Genomic DNA, 27,837 nt, shown 5'->3' on the forward strand with positions numbered 1-27,837 from the left:
TATTTATAGCCTATATGTTATTCTTATGTATAAGCTATATCACTGTAAAGTTTCATCAAAATCAGTTCAGCAGTTTTTGCATGAAAAAGTAAAAAACATCCATACTCACAAAGGTTCGCAGTTATAATATTACTAGCTTGATGTTTTAAGCCTATATGTTATTCTGATGTATGTAGCTATATTACTGTAGTTTCATAAAAATCCGTTCAGTAGTTTTTGCGTGAGAGAGTAACAAACATCCATACTCACAAACTTTCGCGTTTGTAATATTATTAAGATCAATATAGCAACTATATTTACCAACAGCCTCGGACAACTAACGGCAGGTTAACATAAAACATACCATAAAGCTGAGTGAAAGCATTTCAGTGCCTATATGTATTAAAAAAATATATATTATATGTTTATTTTTAATTATCTATGTACATGCTAAATGGAGCTTAATTATATATACCTGTTTTTTATGTTGGTTGTTTATATTGAACTAAAACCTCTGAATTCATAGTTTTTTTTCTTTTCTTCTAATCATAACAACTCTAGAAGACACCTAACACAAGTTTTTAATTATATCTACTTAGAAGGAAATCCCAGTTCTGGTTTATAAGAACAATAATGTAAAAGTAAGTATATAATGAATAAAGTTACTGGTTATTGTTATTGAAATTATAATCATTCGACCATCTAAATTAATATTTTAAAAGGGGAAGATTAATTTTCTTGTTTGTAATAGATAGATTTAAAACATAAGAAACAAAAAGAAAACAATTCTAGAAAAGCTACATTATCTTCAAATAACATACGCTTAGTGTTATTTAAAAAACATTGAACTGGCTGTATAGACACAATTTCCTTTGCCTTACCTTTAAAAGATAAACAAAACAAAAAAATAAGAAATCCTACTGTAATTGCAGCCATTTTGAAACTAACCTAAAAAACTAAATCAAATCAAAATCATATTCTGCTGTATTTAATCAAATGAGAATGTTTATTGTAAAACAATGCAAAATTTTGTTACGTTTTTACCTACATACTCCGTAGAATTACTTTTTATTTCCATATTCGTCCATCTCTTTTTCAATGATGGAACAGGCAAAGATCCTTAGACCGTACAGCCTAGTCTACTTTTAAGTCTTTCGTAGAATTACTTTATTGGTTCTGTTTTTAAAACGAGTGACTAAACTTCTTTTTTTTTTAATTATGTACCTACAAGACTGTTTAACTGGTATTAGATAATATAGAATTAGAATCGTAATAACTTAGTCTCGGCATAGTACTTATATTATATATTTTTTAATACTTTGTTTTTTATAATTACCTACATGTCCTATAGGACTTTTTTGTGGTTTTACAATAAGTAACTTAATCTTTGCACAATTTTTTTCCTTTGAAATCAAATGCAATACTTTTTTATAACAATTTCAAGTCCTAGTTTTGTACGGAAATTTTAATGTCTGTAGTTTTATAATAATTTTTATAATTACCTATATGTCCTATTTACAGGATTTTTTTGTGGTTTTAGAATAAGTAATTCAGTCTATGTACAATATAAGTATTTTATTTAAATCAAATACAAGACTTTTTTATGACAATTTCAAGTCCTACTTTCGTTCAGAAATTTGAATATTAATATTTTTGTAATAATTTACGAATTTTAATTAGTTTCATTGAAATACTTACAGTAAATTTAATTTGATTTCATTTCAATATGCAAATTTTTAATTCGTTTTTAAAGCGTATTAAATTTGAATACTGTATACTATAACGTTTTAGTAGATTATGTTGATAGTGTCATGAAATGATAATAATTACATCACACAGAGATATAACGAGAAAAAACTACTAAGAAATTCGTAAACGAAATTCGTTTGAAAATTTCCCACAATTCGTCAGATAGGTAGATACGCATTTGTCATCAGTATCAAGATTCAAACAAATAATTACCAGATAACTATAATCTATGATAAAAATAAAATAAATAAAACCTGTTCAAATTTGATATTCCCACAAAAAGAGATCAGTGGTTAAGGCTGTATTATAAAAGCTCCCACAGCAAACCCGTATTGGCGGAAATCGGAGATTTAGCGAGACAGGTTTTAATTTAACCCATCCGGCAGTCGACCGGTTGAGCACCGTTTCATTCATAAAAAAAATATTATATACACACCATTCACTGACACAACACTTCAACTGCCACTGTGATCCAAAATTCGCAAACAAAAACAAAAATCGAACGCACGACGCGAGCGAAACGAGAACACTACGCACGTATATCTGTCTCTGTCTACGCGATGCCACAGGTGTGTGCGAGCGCGGCGAGACGCACGTCCTCCCTGTACCAACGCTGAGGGCTGTTTGAGCTAGCTAGATGCGGGGAGGCTGCGCGGGGGGAAGGGGTGGAGGGGGCTCACTACGCCCGGCCCGGGTAGAGCCTGCGTGAACCTCGTAGCGTGATGAGGGTTGCGCTACGACGCGTTCGAAATACGAATGCCGTGTATTCCTTTTTCAAATTTTAATTAATTATATTCTTATTTCAAAAAGTATTACTCTTTATTCTTGGACTTGGATACTTACACATTATCAGATCATATTTTTTTTATTTATATAGCTGGATGGATGAGTATGCGTAGCTGTTATGTTTACAGAGAGGTAGGTAATTACGTTGTGTATTATATTATTTTATCTTCACAGACAGAATGTTCTGAATATCCGAAATAAGAATCTACCCACTTACGTATATTTAGGGAAAATTTGTATATACAATAAAATTTGTGTACGCTTTTAAATATAAGCCTTAATAAGGTAGTTAGGGACGTACGAAATTCTCTTTAAAGCGCATAGCTTTTCTAGAACATAATCTATTAAGTAATCTCGAAGTAATGAAAGATGATAGAGTAATATATTGGAACAGCATATACGGACACGGCGGTCTAGCGGTTTAGCTCACCGCTTTTCCTACCAATGGTCGCGGGTTCGATTCCTCGCACGGTGCAAACACTTGTATGTCATGAGTATAATTGTTTACATCGATCTGGTTGTTTTCTATGTATGTATGTATTTAGAAAGAAAAATATCTAAATATTTATATCAGTTATCTAGTACCCATAACAAGCTCTGCTTACTGTGAGACTAGACGGCGCTGTGTTAATTCTCCAGGCATTATTATTATTATTATATATGTTTTATAGATCTCCCTTTTTACAGGGGGAATGTATTCAAATACGTGGGCCTTAGCCAAGCGTGGATGAGTTTAAAGGTTATGTGAGGATGATGAAAGTGAAGACGACAGAAATTTCCGTACAATTATTACTATTATTTCCACAGTTTCACAATATAAATATATCGGTTATTTTATAGTGATCATAAGGACGCGCGTATATCACCGAGTCACATATTCATACAATTGTATTTTTAAATATTGTTTACAGGACTGTCTAAAAATTTCCTAACTATTGAACACGTATCTAATACAGTGGATTTCTGTAGTTCAATGTATATTTTTATTATTATTATTATATTTCTTCTTTTTTTCTCTTCTTTTATGGATTTAAAAGAAGGTAATACTCACCTACACGGGCGTTAGTCAAGTGTGGGAGAGGTTGTGCTGGGTGAAGATATTGTTGATGAAGTTAAGAATTTCTTTTTTTTTTTTTCTTTTTTTTCTCTTCTTTTATATATTTAAAAGAAGGTAATACTCACCTACACGGGCCTTAGCCAAGTGTGGGAGAGGTTGTGCTGGGTGAAGATATTGTTGATGAAGTTAAGAGTTTGATTATTATTATTACTTTTCTTTTTTTTTCTCTTTTTTTATACATTTAAAAGAAGGTAATACTCACCTACACGGGCCTTAGCCAAGTGTGGGAGAGGTTGTGCTGGGTGAAGATATTGTTGATGAAGTTAAGAATTTTATTATTATTTTTTCTTTTTTTTTTTCTTCTTTTATATATTTAAAAGAAGGTAATACTCACCTACACGGGCCTTAGCCAAGTGTGGGAGAGGTTGTGCTGGGTGAAGATATTGTTGATGAAGTTAAGAATTTTATTATTATTTTTTCTTTTTTTTTTTCTTCTTTTATATATTTAAAAGAAGGTAATACTCACCTACACGGGCCTTAGTCAAGTGTGACAGAGGTTGTGTTGGGTGAAGATATTGTTGATGAAGTTAAGAATTTTATTATTATTTTTTCTTTTTTTTCTCTTCTTTTATATATTTAAAAGAAGGCAATACTCACCTACACGGGCCTTAGTCAAGTGTGACAGAGGTTGTGTTGGGTGAAGATATTGTTGATGAAGTTAAGAATTTTATTATTATTTTTTCTTTTTTTTTTTCTTCTTTTATATATTTAAAAGAAGTTAAGAATTTTATTATTATTTTTTCTTTTTTTTCTCTTCTTTTATACATTTAAAAGAAGGCAATACTCACCTACACGGGCCTTAGTCAAGTGTGACAGAGGTTGTGTTGGGTGAAGATATTGTTGATGAAGTTAAGAATTTTATTATTATTTTTTCTTTTTTTTCTCTTCTTTTATACATTTAAAAGAAGGCAATACTCACCTACACGGGCCTTAGTCAAGTGTGACAGAGGTTGTGTTGGGTGAAGATATTGTTGATGAAGTTAAGAATTTTATTATTATTTTTTTCTTTTTTTTTTCTCTTCTTTTATATATTTATTATGAAGATATTGTTTTTAAGAATTTTATTATTTTTTTTTTTTTTTCTCTTTTTTTATACATTTAAAAGAAGGTAATACTCACCTACACGGGCCTTAGCCAAGTGTGGGAGAGGTTGTGCTGGGTGAAGATATTGTTGATGAAGTTAAGAATTTTCTTTTTTTTTTTTTCTTTTTTTTCTCTTCTTTTATATATTTAAAAGAAGGTAATACTCACCTACACGGGCCTTAGCCAAGTGTGGGAGAGGTTGTGCTGGGTGAAGATATTGTTGATGAAGTTAAGAATTTTATTATTATTTTTTCTTTTTTTTTTTCTTATTTTATATATTTAAAAGAAGGTAATACTCACCTACACGGGCCTTAGTCAAGTGTGACAGAGGTTGTGTTGGGTGAAGATATTGTTGATGAAGTTAAGAATTTTATTATTATTTTTTTCTTTTTTTTTTTCCTTTTATCTCGACTTTCGAATCTTGGTATGTACTGGCCTTTTTTTAATTTTTTTTATACGTCAGGAAAATCCATCATGGAGAACCATCCGCTTAGGGACGAATGGATACTGCCGGACTCCTGCCTGCTAAAAACCTGACGACTGTTCCTCCTCGACATAATCGCCGTGGCCATGGGATACGCAAGCATTTACCAAGACCACCGGCATCGTTCCCATCGAAGGGTGGTATGTACGGGCCTAAGCCAAGTACATAACAATGTTCTATTGTTAGGTTAGGTACTATATATACTATATATGTAATATTACGTTATCTGTGCTATAATATAAATGTTGTCCTAATTTGTTTGTAGAAATTTTCTGACAGTGCGGCATGTGTTTAGAACTACATCCTTCTGCAGTTGGCGGTATATATTAGAGGGCAAGTTCAGGGTATTTATTGACTGATGCATCTGTTTCGGTATGACACCTGTAGTTGAGAGGACGATTGGTAGGTACTACTGTTACTTTTTGTAAGTTATTATTATTTATTTTCTCTCAGCTTTTGCTGGTTTTTTTTACACTTACGGGCCGAAACCAAGTAAGTGCTGTTTGTATATGTGTCTGCGTGTGTGCGTGCATATGAGCGCGTGTGTATAGTTGTGTACTCATTGTACGACTGGTGTGACTAGAGTTATTATTATTATTCCTGCAAAAATTTATTAGTATTATTCTCTTTTCACAGCTTATGCTGGTGACTAGTACCGAGGACGGGACATGCCACGTCTCTCGTTACTTTATTTTGCTGGATGGTTCATTCTGTGGCATTTGGGAAGCGACGGACTATTGCACATGTATTTAAGATTATTATTATTATTATTAAATAATATTCAAACAAATAAAGCGAATAAATATCTTTGCATAGTATAATATGAAGTCGCTTCCGCAGAGTTCGCTTAAATTTGGATTAGATATTTAAAACTACGCAGTTTTTAGCGATAGACAGAGTGATTGAAGAGAAAGGTTTATATGGAGTTTATGGGAGTCACATTCAGCGTTACTAGTATGTTTTAGCTTTTAGCTTTTAAGTTGTATAGTATATAAGATAGATAGCATCTAAGAATACTGTAATGCTTTATTAATTAAATGTCTTTATTATTATTATTATTGATTATTATTATTATTATTTATTATATGTTCATATAAATATATATAACTCAAAGGTGACTGACATAGTGATCTATCATCGCACCGCCCAAACCACTGGACGGATCGGACTGAAATTTGGCATGCAGGTAGATGTTATGACGTAGGCATCCGCTAAGAAAGAATTTTGATTAATTCTACCCCCGAAGGGATAAAATAGGGGATGAAAGTTTGCATGAAACTTTGTCAATTTTAAACCGATCGGGCTGAGACTTTGCATGCATTATACTACTATGACGTAGGCATCCCCTAATAAAGGATTTTGATAAATTCCACCCCTAAGGGGATCAATTGACGCGAGCGAAGCCGCGGGCAAAAGCTAGTGTATATATAAACGGGTAGCTAGAATTAAATAAAAGAAACATTTAATGTAAACTACGCGATATAATTACACACAAATATTTACTAAAGTTATATGCTGGAGTACATAACTCTAATCATTTACAACTAGAATGTCCCGCTACTTTGCACGCATGTAAATTATAACGGATCGCCATCTATTGATGATGGTCACATGATAACAATAAAGACGGCCGCAGTGGTTTAGCGGTTTAGCACACCGCTTTACTTCCGATGGTCGCGAGATCGATTCCTCGCACGGTACGATCGCTCTGCATGTTTTCTATATATATAATTTATGTATTTTCAAATAAATACATCATTTAGTACCAAGCTAAGCAGAGCATGTGTTATGTGTACTAGACAACTGATATAAATACATACGCATTTTCTTTTGTACATATATACTAATATTCATATAAAACCATAACATAATAAACAATCATAATCATGAATACATATTTGGACCGTCCCAGGAATCGAACCTGCGACCATCGGAAAGTAATGCGATATCCTAAACCGCTAAACTACGGTGTCTGTCAGTATGAATAGTTTGTATTTTCCGAGAATCGAACGCGCTAGTTGCAAGTAAAAGTAGTGATTAACCGCTACACCATAAAGATACAGGTAAGCACAAATTAACAAGCCCAAATAGTATAAAATCACTAACGTCATGACCTCTGACATTTATTGGGGTCCTATTCGTCGATTGACTCGTACCCTAAGGGTATTCCAACATAGGATCAACCTTTCATAAGTACAAGCCAGTTTAATACGATATGCTCTTTACAAAACTGATTTAAACTGGTTTTAATATATTATTTTGTTATAGAACTTGCAAACAATGTGTCGGTTTGGTGACTGATTGTGACTGACGATGACTGATTGTGAATGGTAACCGTCATCTATATATATATATTTCTCTGGCATTGAGTCTACGTAACGGTGTAGTTGTATATGCATATTGATAAATCTAATCCTCCAAATAAAGATGGGTGACACTGCATGTTGTCAACTCACCCGGCCGGCCAGCGGTGGTTCTGGGCCAGACGGATAAGGTCTGCCTCGGTGTCACTGTTAGGCAAATTGTAACATCTCGGCTGGAGTTGTACAAAAATGGAAATTAAATAAATATTATAATATTAAAGTAAATTAAAAAAGTCACGGACGAATATGTCTGTGGAAAAATGTATTTAAATATAAAAAAAAAAAAACGGTGTAGTTAGTCGCTTTCCAGATCTAGACATATTTTCTTGTAATTTGTTGGAGTTTCGTAGGATGGCAGTAGATTTATTTATATAGTACTAGCTGTTCCTGTGACTTCGTCCGCGTGGAATTTAACTTTATTTTTCTAAAATAAAAGTATCCTAAATTACTCCTTATTACATCAGTTATCTTCCAAAAAAAGTCCCGTTAAAATCGGTCCAGCCATTTCAGAGATCAGCCGGAACAAACACACCGACAGACAGACAGACGAAAATGGTAAAAAGTAGTTTCTTGTTGTAAGTACCGTATTTATCTTCATATGCATGTAGTGAAAAACGGTTATTTCAATATTACAAATAGACACTCCAATTTTATTTATATGTATATATGTAGATGTAAAATTAAGATTAGGTATTTTTTTTCTTGTGTATTTAGTGTATATGTATATTAATTAGTGTTTAAGTAAGTAAGTGTAATTGTGTGTATTTGTATACAATCTTCCTAAGTGGACATATTGGGAAACTGTAAAGTTCACTTAGTCTAACGTAAATAAATAAATAAATAAAATAAATACCTACTTATTGACGACCTCAGTGGTCTACCGATCCAGCACACCGCTTTACGACCGACGGTCGCGGGTTCGATTCCTCGCACGGCACAAACAATTGTATTTATGAGTATGATTGTTTGTATCGGTCTGGCTGTTTTATGTATTTACAAAAAAAAAACTATGTATATGTATCAGTTATCTAGTACCCATAATACAAGCTTTAGATAGCTTAACTTGGGACTAGATGGCGCTGTGTGAATTGTCCTGAGATTATTATTATTTTATTTATGATGTGGCTTAATAACCCCATTACATGAAGGTCAACAGCATGCAGGTCAAACTGATGTACCATATCAGTTTGACCTGCATGCTGTTTTCCCTAGAAACCATAATGTTAACTTGTTTATGAATGTGCCACGATGACTGGTAGGCAGCATAGTGATGAACAGATGAAGGGCATGTTGATGGGGATCCGGGCGACAAACGCCATAAAACTGGGGTTGTGACTCGACTCCAGCTGCGTCACCCTCAATGTCAGGTTACTCCTGGACCATATGTAGTTGACAATGTACTGCCTGTATTATACTTGAATGATGAGCGTGCATGGCAATAATTCTTCATACACGGGATTTTCATTTAGTGTTAAACATACATAAACTGGCGTTTTAAAAAAAAAAATGCTATTGAATTTCTTGCCAGTTCTTCTCAATTGATTCTGTATACTGAACTGGACGGTAGGGAAAAAATTATAATATAAAAATTTGACGTACAAAGCGGCGAAAATGTCCTACTGGAATAAATAATTTTGGAATTGAATTTGAATTTAAATATACATATAGTTATCAGTTCAATTAATTTGTCATCCAATTTAAAAAAAAAACTTCCAGTCAGTGTATTTATAACCTAACATAAACCTATTAGTACCAATAGAAACGACAAAAAAATCAGACATACCGAAAAGAATGTTTATATAACAAAACTACTGATAAATTACAGCGCTAAAGAAACAAAACATCAAAGAGGTAGCAAGTTGTCCCGATTTTTTGTTTACACGCAACCCGTTTTACTTTTTTTTTGTGATACCCGTTTTTTTGGCGCGTAACACTACCATGTGGCATCATCAAACTAAGTCATAGTGTTATGCAATCGATCTTAGAGTTCAAAATCGATTGTTAAATCTTAATCTTTGTTCAAAACTATCGTATTCCAAATTCGAACACTTATTTGAGTTATGAATATTAAATAACGTCCTTATATGTATATGAATACAGTTTATTATCAAATGTATGCTTTATTTTTAAATATATTTTTTTATTACTCAGTGGGATTTGGAGAGGTTGCTTTTTCGATATTTCTTTGGTTTCTGTGTCGACAGGTGTTTTGTATCTGTACGGTACAGATTACAAAGACAGTTTGGAGTGTAAGTCAAGTGACATTTTGCTGGGCTGCGCAGGAAACAGTAAATATACCTTAAAAGGAGTTGTCAGAAGCGTTATCAAAACTGAGGACTTCATAATCCGTACTCATATTATAAATGCAGAAGTGTTTTGTCTATCTGAGTAGTATAAGTTTTTACTACTAAACTAATCATGAACATTCGTCATCTTCTAACTGAAATATTTTTTTTTTAATAATTATTTTTTTAATAAACTACACACACATTAGACTTTAAAAAAGGACATATGCTACTCCTTAATGTGAAAAAGGTTTATATTGGGTTGAAAGGGAAGATGAAGGTTGTATGGAAGTATCGTTATTTTTGAAGCTAGAAGCTTCACACTTATTTTTAGGTTGTTGATAAAATATAAATAACTATGACATACAAAGTTCGTAAAACTAAAAGATATATGCATAACCTAGCTGTATCCTGTGACGCTGCTCTCTCTGCGCATAACCTATAACCTACTTTGCAAAGCCGGATAGCAACACCTGTGCAGTTTGTTCGAAGCGGTGAACGGACGAATGGAATGTTAGAATTGTATATAGTTGCGAGTAAATGTGATTATGGTGACATTTACTTGGCCGACTTGTGTTTGTTTGTCCTTGTGTCTGAAGATGCATCGGAAATGTGAAAGGGCTGTTACGTTTTGCAAACGAAACGTAATAACCGATTTCGAAAGTCGTTCTCGACGTTTCGAATTCGTTTTTGGCCGACTATGCTGCGTTATTAAATGAATAGTTATAATAATAATATCCCTGAACAATTCACACAGCGCCATCTAGTCCCAAGATAAGCAGAGCTTGTGTTATGGGTACTAGGCAACTGATATAAATACATAGATACATTTTTTTGTATACCCTCTCCGATCGATCCCCCGTCCGATTCAACGGGGACCGATGTTACGACGGCCTGAGCCGAGGTTCGAACCCCTAGTGGTGCCCTCAGAGTAAAGTCGTATCCGTCAGGCGGGAGTTGGCCTTCAGCCGCTCCATAAGTCCTCTCGCGGGTTTGGAGTGCCATCTGCACTCGCCCCTAACGTCCGGTGAAGCTGTAAAGGCCAGCTGCGGCCAACAGAATTAGAATAGTCCAAAAAAAAATTTGTAAATACATCATACATAGAAAGCACCCAGATCAACACAAAGAATCATACCCATGAATACAAATGTTTGTACCGTGCGAAGAATCGAATCAGCGACCATCGAAAATCAAGTGGTGTGCTAAACCACTAGACCATCGAGGTCGTCATTATTTATTTATTTTGTTTTAATTCAGTTCAGTAGCCTTAATTTCATCTACTTTTTGAGATAAACGACAGCATATATCCTTTCTCTTGATAGATACAAGGTCATTAAAATCAGTTCAGCCGTTTAGTTGTGAAAATATAACAGACAGGCAGACAAATTTATACATTTAACTAGCTGTCCAGGCAAACGTTGTTTTGCCTTAAAATAAAAGAAAAAAATTGGGGTGGACTACCCCTAACATTTAGGGGGATGAAAAATAGATAGTGGCCGATTCTCAGACCTACTTAATACGCTCACAAAACTTCATGAGAATGTGTGAATTGTCACACAGCGCCATCTAGACTCTATCTATTGCTGAAAACTGCATTAAAATCCGTTGCGTAGTTTAGAAGATATGTAAGCAAAGGTTTAGCTAAAGCTTGTGTTATGGGTACTAGTCAACTGATGCAAATACATAGATTTTTTTTTCGTAAATACATACATATTATACATAGAAAACACCCAGACTGGTACACACAATCATACAAATGAATACAAATGTTTGTGCCGTGCAAGGAATCGAACCCGCGACCATCGGACGTAAAGCGGTGTGCTAGACCGCTAGACCACCGAGGTCGTCAAAATATTAATTGTTTCGCTCTGTTTATTAATTTATCTTCTGCAGTAATCGTGCAATATTTAAAAATACTTTGTATTTGCGACCATCGGACTGCGAGACTGTGTTTTAATCAACTACAGCAGTGGTGGTCGTCTTACATTTATTTTTAAATATGGAACAAACACTTGTGACGTTACTACGTTACGTTACTACACAGACTATGTTTGGAATTCGATTTTCAAAATAAAAATATATTATAAATAGTAATATGAACCTTAATGGTCTAAAAATAAGATTAATTATTAGTTATATCGTTAGGAACCATCAGTTCTTACTAAGTACATTACTACACAATGTTTCGAATTCGATTTAAAAAATAATAAATTATATTGAAAATTCTAATACAAACCTTATTTGTCAAAAAATAAGATTCATTATTGATCATATCGATAATATTATTAATAAAACTGACATTAAATCTACAAACACTATGTATAAAATTCGATTTTCAAAATAATAATATTTACAAAAAAGTAATATGAACTTTATATGTTTATACATAGCATTCATTGTTAGTCATATGGGTAATTAGGATATCTAATAACGTAACAGTTGTTACGTTATTAGATATTTAACTACACAGACAATGCTACGAATTCGATTTTTAAAATATGTTATTTAATAATGGAAATACTAATGTGAATCTTATTTTAATAAGCATAAGATTCATTATTGGTCATATCGGTAACATTATTAATAAAAGTGTCATCAAATTATTAATCTACAAACGGTTAATATCGAATTCGATTTTCAAAATAATAAATATGTATACAAAAAAGTAATATGAACTTTATTAGTTTATAAATAGCATTCATTATTAGTCATATCGGTAATTAATATTATTAAACGTTTCATATTTCATTAGAACACCCACACATGGTCCCAATATAAAATCTAAAATAGCTTGATCCTTGAATTTTAAGCAATATCTAATACAAAGGGTTCAACTTACATTGGATAGTTGAAATTAATCTAATTTAATATGACCTGTCTAGTAATGAAAGTATACAGGTATAATAGTTCAGGATAGGTTGGTTATTAAATAGGTATATTTTATCACGGTCATTGACTGTCGTGTTTGTTTGAATATTGAGATAAAATTGGTTTTGGTTGTTAAGTATTAGAAACTAGTTATAAATTGTCTTTCTTGGAAAACATGACGTCACTTACCCTAACTTATCTACTTATTTGTGACACAAATAATAAAAAAAATGAGAATGAGGAGGGGGTATGAGGATTGTAAGTAATATGGGCCGATGACTCCATTGCTAACAATATACTATGTCAGCTCGACCTCCTCGCGGTTCCCCCTAGATTTAGCTGTTTGAAAGAAAAAAATGTTGGTTTGTAGCTTAATACGGTAAATATTATTATTTGTATGGAAACGATAAAAATGTATTTTTATGCTGTATAATAATACGACAGTAATAGAAACACTAGTATATGTATGTATAAGTGTACACTACATACATGCGAAAACTTTTTAGGATTAAATTTTATATTTAAATATTAAATCTATTATATACTTTAATATAATATTTTATGTATAATATATGTGTATTTATGAAAATATGTATAATATAATATATATACCCTACAGTGAAATCTTCTATTAAAAACTTCCTCTGTATCAAATCGTAGTGGGAGCCTAAGAATTAAAATAAATCAAAATAAACTTTAAAAAAAACTTTTTTTTAAAAAACTGTGAAACTAATAAAAGGGGGAAAAAAAGTATATGTATGTAAATTTTAAAATTCTGTCATTTGAAGCTTTAAAAATGATATATTAAAAATAAAAGTTTCCGATTAAACAAATCGGTATCGCAGGTACATCACTACCCCACTATAGTAGGTAACATTATTTGAAAATTTGACATTTATATCAACTTAGTCTCCGGTTTTAAAAAACAGACTAATACCATATGGTAAATTTTAGTAGCTAAGACTTGGTCGAGTGGATTGAGTAGTCATGCTCACTAAAATGTCCAGACATGTGACGGTGTTAAGGGCCGGGTCATTGGGCTCCCTAAAACATGGTCGAGCGCAGTGATGGCTAGCTCATACGTCATACTCGTGAACGAGTGCTGCTTGTAGCGACTGGTCTGCTCTTATCACTACGACTGTTTTAATCCTATTGTGTACTTAATATCTGAAACCAATAAATTAGTGCTAGTTGGTGGTTTGTAATCGCACGTTTCTAATTGGAAATGTAAAATTATAATAATTATTTAAAAGGGCAACACGCAAGTTTCTTGCTCATTCTTCTTGTGATGAGACAGCTTTCCGAATGAGCGGTAGATAAAAATATTGTTATGACTATTCAAAAGTACTTAAATTAAGTTTTTTAGAATAAATGATTTTCTATTCTGTTCTATTCTATTATATATGCATAATTATGATTGCAAAACATTACCTCCCATTAGTAAGCGGGTAAAAAGCCATCAATTCACGCTCAGATGAAAAGTGACAGCGGAAAAAATGTTCTTTAATTATAAATTCACAAAAACTCACACTGCAAACCTCGGAGATGCAAATGAGAGATTTTTCTCAGAGGATGTGTAAATTGAGTGAAAAATGTTACCATAATAATTAACGGTTCATTTGAATAATCTGTCATGGGAATGAATTGGAGGGAAATTGGAATTACTATTCACTCGTTTTGACTTCAAAATTGTTATTTTTTTTCATTTATTTCTCAACAGCCTATAAAGTAGGATGAAAGAAAGAAATGAAGAAAGAAAAAAAATTATTGACAACCATTACTGATATAAATATACATTTACACATTTGACAAAGGATGAAAAGTATAATAATACTACTTATGTCCGCGGTTCTACTCGCGTGTGTGCAAGAAAAATGTGTTTAAATATTTATATTAATCTAGTACCCATAACAAAAGTTCTGCTTAACTTGGGACTAGATGGCGCTGTGTGAATTGTGCAGGGTTATTATTTATTGACTAGATTTTAACCTGTAAAGTTTAATCAAAATCTGTTCAGTAGTTTTTGCGTGTAAAAGTAACAAATATTCATCCATACTCACAGACTTTTGCGTTTATAATAATACTAGCTAGTCGCCCCAGCTTCGCGCGGATGTACATGTATTATATATATATAAACCTTCCTCTAGAATCACTCTATCTATTAAAAAAACTGATTTTGCCGTTGCGTAGTTATAAAGATTTAAGTAGGTACATGGTACATTACTAGCAATAAGATCATCAGTCTACATTACTGACAATCCCCTTTCACCCCCTTTTTTTTATTGGGTTATTTGGGCTATTGTCAGATGTGTAGAACCTTTCACCCCTTACTCGGATATTATCTTATTCATTACATAATATAAAACATGTCGCTGTCTGTCCGTCCCTATATAATATACGCTTAAATCTTTAAAACTACGCGACGGATTTTGAAGCGGTTTTTTTAATAGAGTGATTCAAGAGGAAGGTTTATACATGTGTTATAACAGGTACACCCATGCGAAGCCAGGGTGGTAGCTAGTATAAGAATAAGAAAGAGAATGGAGATATACTGCGTGTTTCTTGTAAAAAGACGCTTCAAACAGTCACCTGATGGCTGACTATTACCCTGCTCTCTGAACCGTGACCCACCATGACTCAGAGCATGGGTCACTGGTCATATGACTACCGTGGGATACGCTTTTTATAGCCTTTTGTTTAGGGCAACGAATTCGATTCTATATTATTCAAGACGTTTGCGTATAACAACATTTAGGAAGAGTCTTTTCGGAATAACACCTACTCGTGATTTCGGACCGATTTGGTAAAAGTGATAAATATTTATGTTTATTATAAGACCAAAACTAGGTTTTAAAGAAAAAATAGAGGTAAGCTTTAACACTTAGGGCTATAAAAATTAGTTATAAAGCTATTTTCAGACCTGCTGAAACTACATATAAAATTTCATCGAAATCGGTCAAGCCGTTTCGGAGGAGTATAAACATGAAACCTGTGACACGAGAATTTTATATATTAGACCATACCGTACCCCCGACTTTGTCCGCGTGGAATTTAACTTTATTTTTCAAAATAAAAGATTTTTTTCCAATAACAGTAGGCTAAGTTACTCCTTATTACATTAAGCTACCTGCCAAAAAAAGTTCTGTCAAAATCAGTCCAGCCATTTCAGAGATTAGCCGGAACAAACAGATAGACAGACAGACAAAAATTATAAAAAATGTTATTTTGGTGTATATACCGTAATTATATTCATATGCATGTAGTAAAAAACGGTTATTTCAATATTACAAATAGACACTCCAATTTCATTTATATTTATAAACTAGCTTTTGCCCGCGGCTTCTCTCGCGTTAATTTAGCCCCATAGGGGTGGAAATTAACAAAATCCTATCTTAGCGGATGCCTACGTCATAACATCTACCTGCATGCCAAATTTCAGCCCGATCCGTCCAGTGATTTGGGCTGTGCGTTGATAGATCACTATGTCAGTCACCTTTGAGTTATATATATTTAGTGAGAGGTACTGACTGAAAGTCAGCGCCGTGCAGTGTATCTGTAAGCGTTACTCTTACAGCATCAGCTGAGTCAGTCCCTTTTGTCCAGAATATGCACTGTGAGATACTAGTGTTTCTGTTTTATATGTAGTTTAAGATGTTCATTTCTTTATAGTTTTTATTTACATACAGTGTACGAATTCAATATGTGTCTTTTGTTCTGGCAATAAATAATTACACTGTAATTGGTACAGCCTATGCTGTAAATAATATAATTGACGTAGTGGAGTAACTTGAAACAGTAATTCTCGCCATAAAGTTCAAACTTGAGGCGGCGTGGTGGGCCGGGTCGATCAAATATGGTTGAGTGCAATGATGGCTGGCTCATCCGTCATACTCGTGAATAGGTGCTGCTTGTGAGGACTGGTCTGTTCAGGTTGCGAACACTGATTAAATTTTTGTTTTTGCAATAGCATATTCTGGTGGTCACTCTATTCTCCCAATTTTGAATTTTAATTTTAATGACTGTGTATTATTATTTTATTATTATTATTATTATAGTACTAAACACATGTTTACAATAATACACAGTCATTAAAATTTTCAAATAAATGTTGTACATACAACATTTATTTGAAAAGAATACGAGCTGAGTTTCTCGTCAGTTCTTGTCATCTCGAAATCATTCCGAACTGACAGTAGATTTGATATATCACGAATCGTCATAACAGGTGAAACTGTAATATTTTGAATTATTATTATATCACATTCCAGTCACATAAAAATAAACTCTCAATGACAAAGAGAGAGTTCAATATACCTTGACATCGTAATCTTGGAAACTATTTGCACAAAATCAGCACTGAATCAAACAGCTATATAGAATTTCCCCTATATGTTTTTCCAATTAACGGTAAGAATTCTACAAATAACCCTTCCCTATCTAATAAGGAAAGGAGGACCTGTCAATTAAGCTCAGATTTCCGCATACCATACTTAAGGAAATGTTACAGAAATGAAGGGTCGCGTTGACCCTTCGAGTTGACTATTAATACCCCATACTATTGTGTGGACATTGCAATAATGTTACACTCAATGGAATTGCAATTTAATGTACATTAATTTGAATGTACATACAAGGAAATGTATGTAAATAGAAGGCTATTTTACAGAATTAGATGTAATTTTATGGAAGTCCATTTCTTGATTTAATATATTTATATTATTTAGTTTAATTGAACTACTATTACCATGTGGGACTATAAATATTCTCACAACCAACCGATACAAACAATCGTCATATAATCTCATGAATACAAATTGTACCGTTCGAGGAATCGAACCCGTGAGTAAGGTGGTCTAGCGCTTATACACATAAGCGCTAGACCACCAAAGCCTCAGGACAACTTGGACTCTATTTCTAGACGTATTATTATCGTAGTCATGAATACAAATTGTACCGCTTGAGGAATCGAACCCGAGACCATCCGACATAATGTGGTGTGTATAACTACTAGACCACTTAGGCCGTCATAGGTCAATTTATTATTTAGATCCTATTGCCAGCTATTGACGTATTACCATATCAGGCTCACCTCTAAAAGGTTAGGGAACAATGTGGTCAATTCCTGGTAATTTTGTCATGATCGACTAATTAATATGCCTTCATGCTTATCATATTATCCTTCTCTGTTTCCTCCGCCCCTCCTCAGGATATAATATTAAAGAATGCTCGTGTGCCACTATTGCTACTCTTTTACCATTATTTAGAATAGAATAGAATAGAAAATCATTTATTCAAATAAACTTAATTTAAGCAATTTTGAATAGTCAACATTTTTTTAAATCTACCGCATATTCGGAAAGCTGTCTCATCACAAGAAGAATAAGCAAGAAACTTGTGTGTTGCTCTTTTAAACAATCCTTGTAAGTTCACATTTTACAAGTCGAAACGTGTGAATACAAACTACCAACCAGCACTAATTTATTTAGGCTCAAATATAAAAGCACAATAAGATTAAATCAGTCGTAGTGATAAGAGCAGACCAGTCCCTACAAGCAGCACTCGTTCACGAGTATGACGGATGAGCCAGCCATCACTGCGGTCGAGCATTTTTTATTGCTCTTTCAAATAATTGTTGTAACTTTACAATAATTATTTTTAGATTAAAATGTGTGAATTTAACTACGAACAGCACACATTAATTTTAAGTCAAATACACAACTAACTTGTCGAATAAATAAATAAGTGTCAATCAGTCGTAGTGATTACAACAGACCAGTCCCTATAACAGCACTCGTTAACTCGTTCACTGCCTACCCCACCCGGGATTACCGTCGTAAAGTTATATTATTATCTATAACGGAAACTGCCACATAAAGAGCGTACATTGCACGGAACATCTGAGTGGAACATTAAGTATTTATCATTCTGAGATCAGGATGAAAAAAGTTTGGACGCACCCAGATTTATGAAGATAATAAAATTAGGGTGAACTTCAACCCTATGTCTCTCTGTCCACTAAGTTTTAAGACGTATATAATCTAATTTCCACTGCTTCCATTCAAAATGAAGCTATTTTTGTTTTATTCAATGATAATGAAATGGTGCACCCGTCTGCGCTAACTAGCTAATTTGCTTGATGTATCTGTTCATTGGTCTACCCTACTATTTTTCCTTCAATAACATTTTTAATAAATTCATCGTGCTGTATCAAGTGTCCTAACTTTTTCCTAGTCTATTTTCTATATCAATTCTCATTATTCAATAATCCTTCACAAATATTCATCATCATTATCATCATCATCTCAGCCTGGAAGACGTCCAATCTGAACAAAGACCTTCACGACGATGGGTCCTGCGCCGTTCGCATCCAATGCTTTCCAGCGATCTTGTCCATATCGTCGTATAATTTATCATTTCAGGATTCCATAAACTCTTTAATTGTGTAAAAATACTTGGAAACTAATCATTCATGTAGTTTTCTTTTAAATAATATTCCAGAGATAGTTCTTATGTAATCCTTGTTAAATATTTGTATCGCCATACAAATTAGACATTTATTTGGTATGGACAGTTTTATTGTAGGTACTATTATTTTACTTGTATGGCTGTCGCGTACTGATTATCTCATCGTTGTCTGTTTTAGAGGAATATGTTCTGGTTGTTCCTTTACGAATATGCATAATTGTTTAATGGTTTATTTTTTTTAACAATGGACAACAATGCGGTGATGCTTTCTAAGCTGTTACACGCAAGTAAATTCAGTAAGATTTTCTACAGAACTGCCTATTTCACAGAGTCAAACGCTTTGGAGAAGTCAACAAAGCAATTGAGACACAAATAAATATTTATTTATAGTGTCAATTTAATTTTAACTCCCGATGTCTTGGGCGTAATTCAGGGTAGCAAACCTTAGGCATCTCAAAACAGAATCTCAAAAATCATTGACAATTACATTTTTTTGTATTAATATTGATTAATATAGTTTAATCTGAACCTGAGCAATTAAGGTACTAGAGCAAATCGTTTAACATATCAAAATTTTAATAGGCCTACGAAAGTCGTTAAGACACAGTAATTACTGTCCCACGGTGTGTGAATGGATGTATTCATAGGTTCGAATCCGTGCGGTTATTAGAGGGTATGTGGTGTCTTGACTTGTGGCTATACACAGGATGCTCTCAAATATCAACTATTAAATATATATCATATGCTTCGTCCTTATTTCTTTCATTTCAGTCGGCGTAATCTGGTTTTTTCATTCATCTCGTTATTCACTTTCTGGCCATATCATCTTTCACACAGTCCATCCATCTCTTTTTCGGCCTTCCTCTGTCCTTATAACAATCTACCACACTGACCTTACGACCTTTCGGTCACGACCTGCGGACTACACATCCTTACTAATATTATTATAAATTACAAATATGAAAGTACCCTACTTTCATATTTGTAATGTTTGTTAAGCTTTCACGCAAAAACTACTGAACCGATCATCATGCAATTTTATGTACATGTTCTTGGAGGTCTTAGAATGAACAAAGGATAATTTTTATTATTGTAATGATCTCCGATATTTATTTAACAGATTCAATGCGAGCGAAGCCGCGGGATAAAGCTAATAATAATTAAAATAACAAATGTACATAAAAGTAATACATAATGCAGTTACTTATTATGAAAGTATAATTGTATTCATTGCAAATTATGTTGATTGAAGAAGAAAAAAAACATACCGGAACGCCCTCTTGAAGATCAATAAAAAGGAACACGCTGTATATAAAAAAATCGGCGTTATCTCAGTAACCCTAGCCGTTACAGTTGACGGCGCTCTGTGTGACCCTCCCACGGGTTCTGAGCTCAGTCTCATGTAATAAGTCAGTAGGTGAAGTACCTACATTAAAAACTACGCGCTGTGGAATTATTCATTAAATTTTATATTCATTAACCTTACGTAACAAACGTAATGAATAATGAAATTAAAATTTTAAATATAAAAAAAAGTAAATAAAAAATATATGACAATTAAATATTATTAACTAGTTACTCGCCCCGGCTTTGCACGGGTGTATATGTATAATATATGTAAACCTTCCTCTGGAATCACTCTATCTCTTAAAAGAAAACAGCTTCAAAATCCGTTGCGTAGTTTTAAAGATTTGAGCGTACATAGGGACGGACAGACAGCGATAGCGACTTTGTATAATGATGATGACATTAATATATCTTTCACACAACAACATCTAGTCCCAAAGTAAGCAGAGCTTATGTTATGGGTACTAGACAACTGATATAAATACTTTTTTTTGTAAATAAATTTTTTAACAAAAAAAGCAAAAAAAAAAACTAGTATTATCATTCTAGCTTCATAAATGACAATACTTCCATACAAAAATTTAACTCCCTTTTCAACCCCATAAAACCCTTTTTAGGCATTATAATTTTAATTATGAAATTGTAGCTTTTGTCCTTTCTCAGAGTCTAGACTATCTGTGTACGAAATTTGAATTAAATTGGTTCAGTAGTTTTGGCGAGAAAGAGGACAGACAGACAGAGTTACTATCAAATAACAGTCGTATATGTTGACGCCGGTGGTCTGGCGGTTTAGCACACCGCCTTACTTCCGACGGTCGCGGGTTCGATTCCTTGCACGGCACAAACATTTGTATTCATAAGATTGTTTGTATCGCTCTGAATATTTTCTATGTATAATACATATATATTTATAAAAAAAAATATCTATTTATTTGTATCAGTCATCTAGTACCCATAACACGAGCTTTAGCTAGCGTAACTTAGGTCTAGATAGCAATGTGTGAAACGTCGTTAAAAAAAATTATAAGTGTCTATGGTATTCATACTATAAAGATCACAACTCGCGACCTTTAAAATGTGAATCCAGGCAGCAAACCACTGTGCCATCACTCTCAATATCAAATTATATCTAATATAAAAATCTTTTTTGTGAATGTTCTTTTATATACTCCTTATTTAGATATATAACCAGAGTAATATAACATATTAATATAATTATATGTTTCCGATATATTCCCAACGTATTTTTGCGTTTATTGTATTATTTGAGTTCGCAATAGGTTTTCCTTTTTCGTTACATATTCGTATTTCTAACGTATAATTTCTAAGTACGTTTTCTCTGTTGCGTTGAATTCAAATATACTGAAACTGTGGGTGTGTCTAATACAATGCTTATATTGTTAGTATCAGAAAATAATTGAACGGGCTTCATATTAAGTTATTACATTTTTGATAGATAGATAATAGTTTTTATTTGTATCTTAGTACACACATACAGGCTTAATTACAACATCAAATGACAAGTACCTACAATATAACAGTTCAATAAAGGGTAAACCTGCATGTGTGTGCTACAGCAATACAAAATTGGTACATAGCTCAGTGTGGAGAATCACTCAAAGAGCAAAACACTGATTTTCAGCTATGTCCTCGAGGTTGAATAATGTACCTTGTATATATTTTTTTTTTTAATAAACTAAAATGAACTAAACGAAATAATGTGATATAAATAAGTAATAAAAGAACTTGGAAAGTACGAATTACAATTAGAGTACCAGAACTTTATAAATACCGAGATACCACAATTTAATTTGATATATATGAATACTATGAACAGGAATATAATAAATGTGTAAAAAAATAATAATTATAGCCATGAAGGAGTGAAAAATGTCTTAATGGAAAGGAAAACAATTAGAATATTACTGCGCTCTGTCACCAGAACAACTTAGTTTTTGTTGCTGTAATAGGTGTGTTTTTATATGTTTTTTAAATGTATATTGAGATGTAATATTTCTGATGGGTGGTGGAATATTGTTCCAACATTTAGTTACCCGGTAACGAAAGCTGCCAGTAAAAGCTACAGTTTTGTGACGCTGAAGCGACAAAGGTGGACGTATAGACCTACATGGGTACCGCTTATCAAATGTAGAAAAGTTCAGCTTACAGTATAGATATTCCGGACTTTGAAATTCTATTAGACCGAACAGCAAACATGCCAGATGTAAATGTCGCCGCGATTTCATATCAAGTATCGACATTTAAGTGTTCTAAATATAAATAGTAATTTTTTTTCTGGACGCGGGTAAGTAGTTGTTGTTTTTTTCCGTATCTTTTGTATCCGGAGAGCCTTGTGTGTGGGTTTAATTATGTATTTTTTATTATTGTGTATGGTTATGTTTTTTTTTCTGGATATTTAACACAGAGCCACGGTAAGCAGAGTTTGTATTATGAGTACATGACAAAGTACCCATAACACAAGCTCTGCTTACCGAGTCTAGAAAAAAATTACTATTTATATTTAGAAAAAAAAAATTACTATTTATATTTAGAACACTTAAATGTAATAACTTAATATGAAACCCGTTCAATTATTGTCTGATACTATTCGCCACGGCTTCGAATGGGTATACATGTATAAACCTTTCTCTAGAATGTCTCTTTCTATTTAAAAAAATGCATCAAAATCCGTTGCGTAGTTTTAAAAAACATCAATATTCATAATTTAATACTAGATTTAAAGACAAACTTTTAATAGTTTAGAAAAAGTCTAAAGATTTTTAACCAAAGGATATATTGGAATTCTTAAATAAATTCAAAACATCTGTTAAATCACATTTCTAAAATAAAAGTAGTTCGGGATTTTCATTTAATGTTACTCACCTATATAAATTACATTTTAAAGAAAAAATAATTCAATTGAGTTTCTTACCTGTTCTTCTCAAATCTATATACCGAACTGGTCGGTAGAGAAAAAAATATAATGTAAAAACTTGAATAAATGATTTTTGAATTTGAATTTAAAGATTTAAGCATACATCAGCGACAGCGACTTTATTTTATACTATGTAATGATTGTGCATGTAACTGTATTTTCTGTGAGAGGAACAATAACGAGTTTCGTTCATACATATATCTGTATTGGGTTAAAAAGTTTTCGTACAACCTTCCAAAATAATATAAAGTACTAGCTGTACACGCGACTTCGTCTGCGTGGGATTTAACTTTCATTTTCTAAAATAAAAGTAGCCTAAGTTACTCCTTATTACATCAGCTACCTGCCAAAAAAGTCCCGTCAAAATCGGTCCAGACACTTCAGAGATTAGCAGGAACAAACAGACAGACAGACGAAAATTATAAAAAATGCTATTTTGCTGTATGTACCGTATTTATATTCATATGCATGTAGTAAAAAACTGTTATTTCAATATTACAAACAGACATATAACAAAAGACATCACTCACAATTTTATTTATGTGTATAGATTACAAGAAATACATACATTGTAACATCCATAAATAAGATACATGGCGTGTATGTAACATACAAATTAATACACTACCGGTTTACTTCATTTTAATATACACGTAATTCCAAATGTCTAATTAAGCACGCAAGGGATGGTTTACAAAGCGATTAAACAGCGAATATGCGGTCGAGATGGCAATGTATGGAGTTAAAGTTTTGTATCGAATACACTTTGCGGTATAACAGGTGGCGTGTTACACTGCCGGCCAAAAAAATGGGTTACACAGTTGCAGAATCTTAATAATATTCTAAACGCGAAAGTTTGTATGTATGGATATTTATTACTGTTTCAAAGAAAAGCTACTGAACGGATTTTGATGAAACTTTACAGTGATATAGCTCATGTATCAGAATGATACATAGGCTATATTTTATATAGAAATTTAACGCGAGTGAACAATAAAATAAAAATATGCGTAAAAAATCCGCAAAAGTTTAGAAAATATGACAATAAAATAATAATAATAATCTCAGGACATTTCACACAGCGTCATCTAGTCCCAAGTTAAGCTAGCTAAAGCTTGTGGTGTGGGTACTAGATAACTGATATAAATACATAGATATTTATTTTCGTAAATACAAACATACTGTACATAGAAAATTGTTTATTGCAAAATACGATGTAAATGACAAGAATGACAAGAATGGATAAGATAAAGAATGAATACATTAGAGGAAGTATGAAAGTGGCACCGGTGTCAGAGAGGTTGAAGAGTAATCGTCTATCATGGTATGGACATGTAATGCGTAGGAACGAGGATAATATTTTAAGAAAGATGTTACAAATGAATGTGGATGGTTATAAGGGCAGAGGAAGGCCAAAAAAGAGATGGATGGACTGTGTGAAAGATGATATGGTAAGAAAGGAAGTAAATAACGAGATGACTGCGAACAGGGATGAATGGAAGCGAAAAACATATTACGCCGACCCCAAATAAATGGGATAAGGATGAAGCAGATGATGATATATATATAGATATAGTATACATAGAAAACATCCAGATCGATACAAACAATCACACTCATATTTACTGCAAAATATGAAAGGTTTAATATAAATAGTGGGTCATTAACATGGTCGGCAGTGTAGAGGGTGGGCGAGGCCTATTGTCCGCACCTGTGCCGGCTGTCTGCCCCAAAACCGTTTGCTCCTTCGCTCTCGGCCGTAGCATCTTTTTTTAATTGACGAAACTACCCCCTGCTATGAGAAAGTTGGGGTAGAAGTTATAAAATGGAAAGTTACAGTTCATTTAATAACCTGCTATCTATATACGACTTTTATTTTATTTACGATCACCAACAATTAATCTACTGACATTAAACGAGAACTGTTAGTTTTATTATTATTCTGTATTAATGATTATAATTGTTTAACAAATTATTATTAAATAACAAAATATTAATACAAATGTCTCTATCGCGCGAGGAATCGAACCCGCGACCTTCAAAGGTATGTTAAGCCGCTACACCATCGAGTCTCAAATAGGAAACGTATAATAAAAATATATATGGTTCATAATCATTTCATAAAGTGGAACTTCAGTGCGTCGCAATTATTATTCAAGCCGCCTAGCCGCCTTATTTAATTCAATGTAACTCACATACGGCTTCAAGTGTTTAATATAAACAACAGCGATAAATTATTATAAACGGCAAAGCGATATAAAACATGAAGTGAATGCGATAAATTGTGCCGCGGTTGTCGCTCGTGAGCGATGAGGTGGCACGGCCATTATCACAAAATTTAATTCAAATTATAATATTAATAATACTTCAGGACAATTCACATAGCGCCATCTATTCATCTAGTCTAGTCTACTAAATGTAGGCATATCATGACAATGCCTTTATCTACCTCATCTGTTATGACAGTCATGTACATGAATAAATGATTTTCTATTCTATTCTAATCATTTATTCAAATAAACTTAATTACTTTTGAATACTCACAGTTATCATTCTTTTAATCTACCGCTCATTCGGAACGCTGTCTCATCACAAGAAGAACGAGCAAGAAACTCGCGTGTTGCTCTTTTTGACAAAATGATCATTGTAACTTTACATTTCCAATTCGAAACGTGCGAAATTAGATTACGAAATACAATCACTAAAATGTCCAGACTTGTGGCGGCGTGGTGGGCCGGGTCATTGGGCTCCCTAAAATATGGTCGAGCGCAGTGATGGCTGGCTCATCCGTCATACTCGTGAACGGGTGCTGCTTGTAGGGACTGGTCTGCTCTAATCACTATGACTGATTTTCTCTTATTAATTGTTTAACCAGTTGGTTATGTATTCAATATTTTTTCTTTTTGAGTATTTAATTGAATTAGTGCTAATTGGTGGTTTGTATTCACACACTTATATTTAAAAATGTAAAGTAATAATAAAATTATTTAAAAGAGCAACACGCAAGTTTCTTGCTCGTTCTTCTTGTGATGAGACAGCTTTCCGAACGAGCGGTAGATTAAAAAAAATGTAATGACTATTCAAAAGTGCGTCAATGTAAGTTTATTTGAATAAATGATTTTCTATTCAATAAATGACCATGAACAATGAATACAGCGCCATCTAGTCCGGACACGGTAAGAAGAGCTTGTGTTATGGATACTAGACAATTGATATAAACACATACCTATGTATATACTTTTTTTGTAAATACATACATAATATAGATAGCTAACACCCAGTTTGGTCCTTCGAGCCTCCTTGAGGTCCTTAATATTTGGAATACAGACCACTTATTTGTCTATGTCCTATTTTATAACCTTTGTATTTCGAATACCAAAATTCTATTCTAAATTGTCGCTGCTTTCTATTGCCCTTTCGGCTTCCCTTCCTGGTCCTAGTTAGTAGTTTTTCTTTGTAATATACTCTTATAATAATATATTTAAATATTTCAACAATTCAATTGCAATGAGTGTCAAAGGGAGCTGTCAATAGAAATAACATAAAAATGTATCGTGCAAAAACAAGAGTGCGTGAATAAGGTTATATAAAATATATTATAAAAAGACAGTAATAGCTGAATAATAATTGTAATAAACTTTAAATATCGTTTCTTTGTTTACAGGTGAGTTATATATGTGATTCATTATTTCAGTGTTAAATAATTGTAGTGTTTTATAATTAAATAAAACATTTCTTTGCTTACAGAGACAGAACAAACTTTAGTTTATTTTATAAAGAGATCCTGAAAATATCATTATATATGTACTTATAGACTACGAAATTTATTCATCTGGCCGTACTGCCTTAACCTATGTAACGTTTGTATCATAAAATGTTCATTTTCGTTCAGTCGGCGTTAAATTAATTAGAACCCAATGAAATATGTTCACAAATGTTCGCTCTACAAATGACTGGCGATGCAAAGACGAAATTTTAAACAATGGGCGTTGCTAATGAAGCATGTGGCCCGCCTGATGGTGAACCCACTTGTTAGTGATGAGTCATAGCATACTGTAATTGTACAATCATGTTATGTTTAAACTATTTTAACGTACAACTAAGAAACCTTATATACATAAAAATCTTATCCTTATTTAATAAAATTTTTTATACTATGATGGTGGCAATCAAGCATACGGCCCATCTGATGGTAAACGGTTACCGTAGCCTATGAACGCCTGAAACACCAGGGGTATCACGTGCGCGTTGCCGACTCTTAAGAAACCTAAATACCCTTCTTGAAAAACCCCAAGCTGTAGTATATAAATTATATTCACACGTTTCGACTTGTAAAATGTAAACTTACAAGGATTGTTCAAAAGAGCAACACACAA

At 33.0% G+C, this 27,837-nt stretch overlaps 2 protein-coding genes across 2 annotated transcripts in view; one reads left to right on the top strand and one right to left on the bottom strand.

Annotated features, from left to right (window-relative positions):
* The window catches only part of LOC131849342 (nephrin), a 328,927-nt gene extending 326,589 nt beyond the window's left edge, over positions 1-2,338 (bottom strand). The window contains exon 1 of the mRNA XM_059199397.1: positions 2,165-2,338. The gene's annotated coding sequence lies outside the window, so the exon portion shown is untranslated. The remainder of the gene's footprint in view (positions 1-2,164) is intronic.
* LOC131849327 (spherulin-2A-like) overlaps positions 1-27,837 on the top strand; it is a 254,387-nt gene that overhangs the window by 219,745 nt on the left and 6,805 nt on the right. The window lies entirely within an intron of this gene.

The sequence above is a fragment of the Achroia grisella genome, unplaced genomic scaffold (assembly GCF_030625045.1).
Source record: "Achroia grisella isolate CSIRO2021 unplaced genomic scaffold, CSIRO_AGI_Agris_v1 utg1107, whole genome shotgun sequence".
Lineage (NCBI taxonomy): Eukaryota > Metazoa > Arthropoda > Insecta > Lepidoptera > Pyralidae > Achroia > Achroia grisella.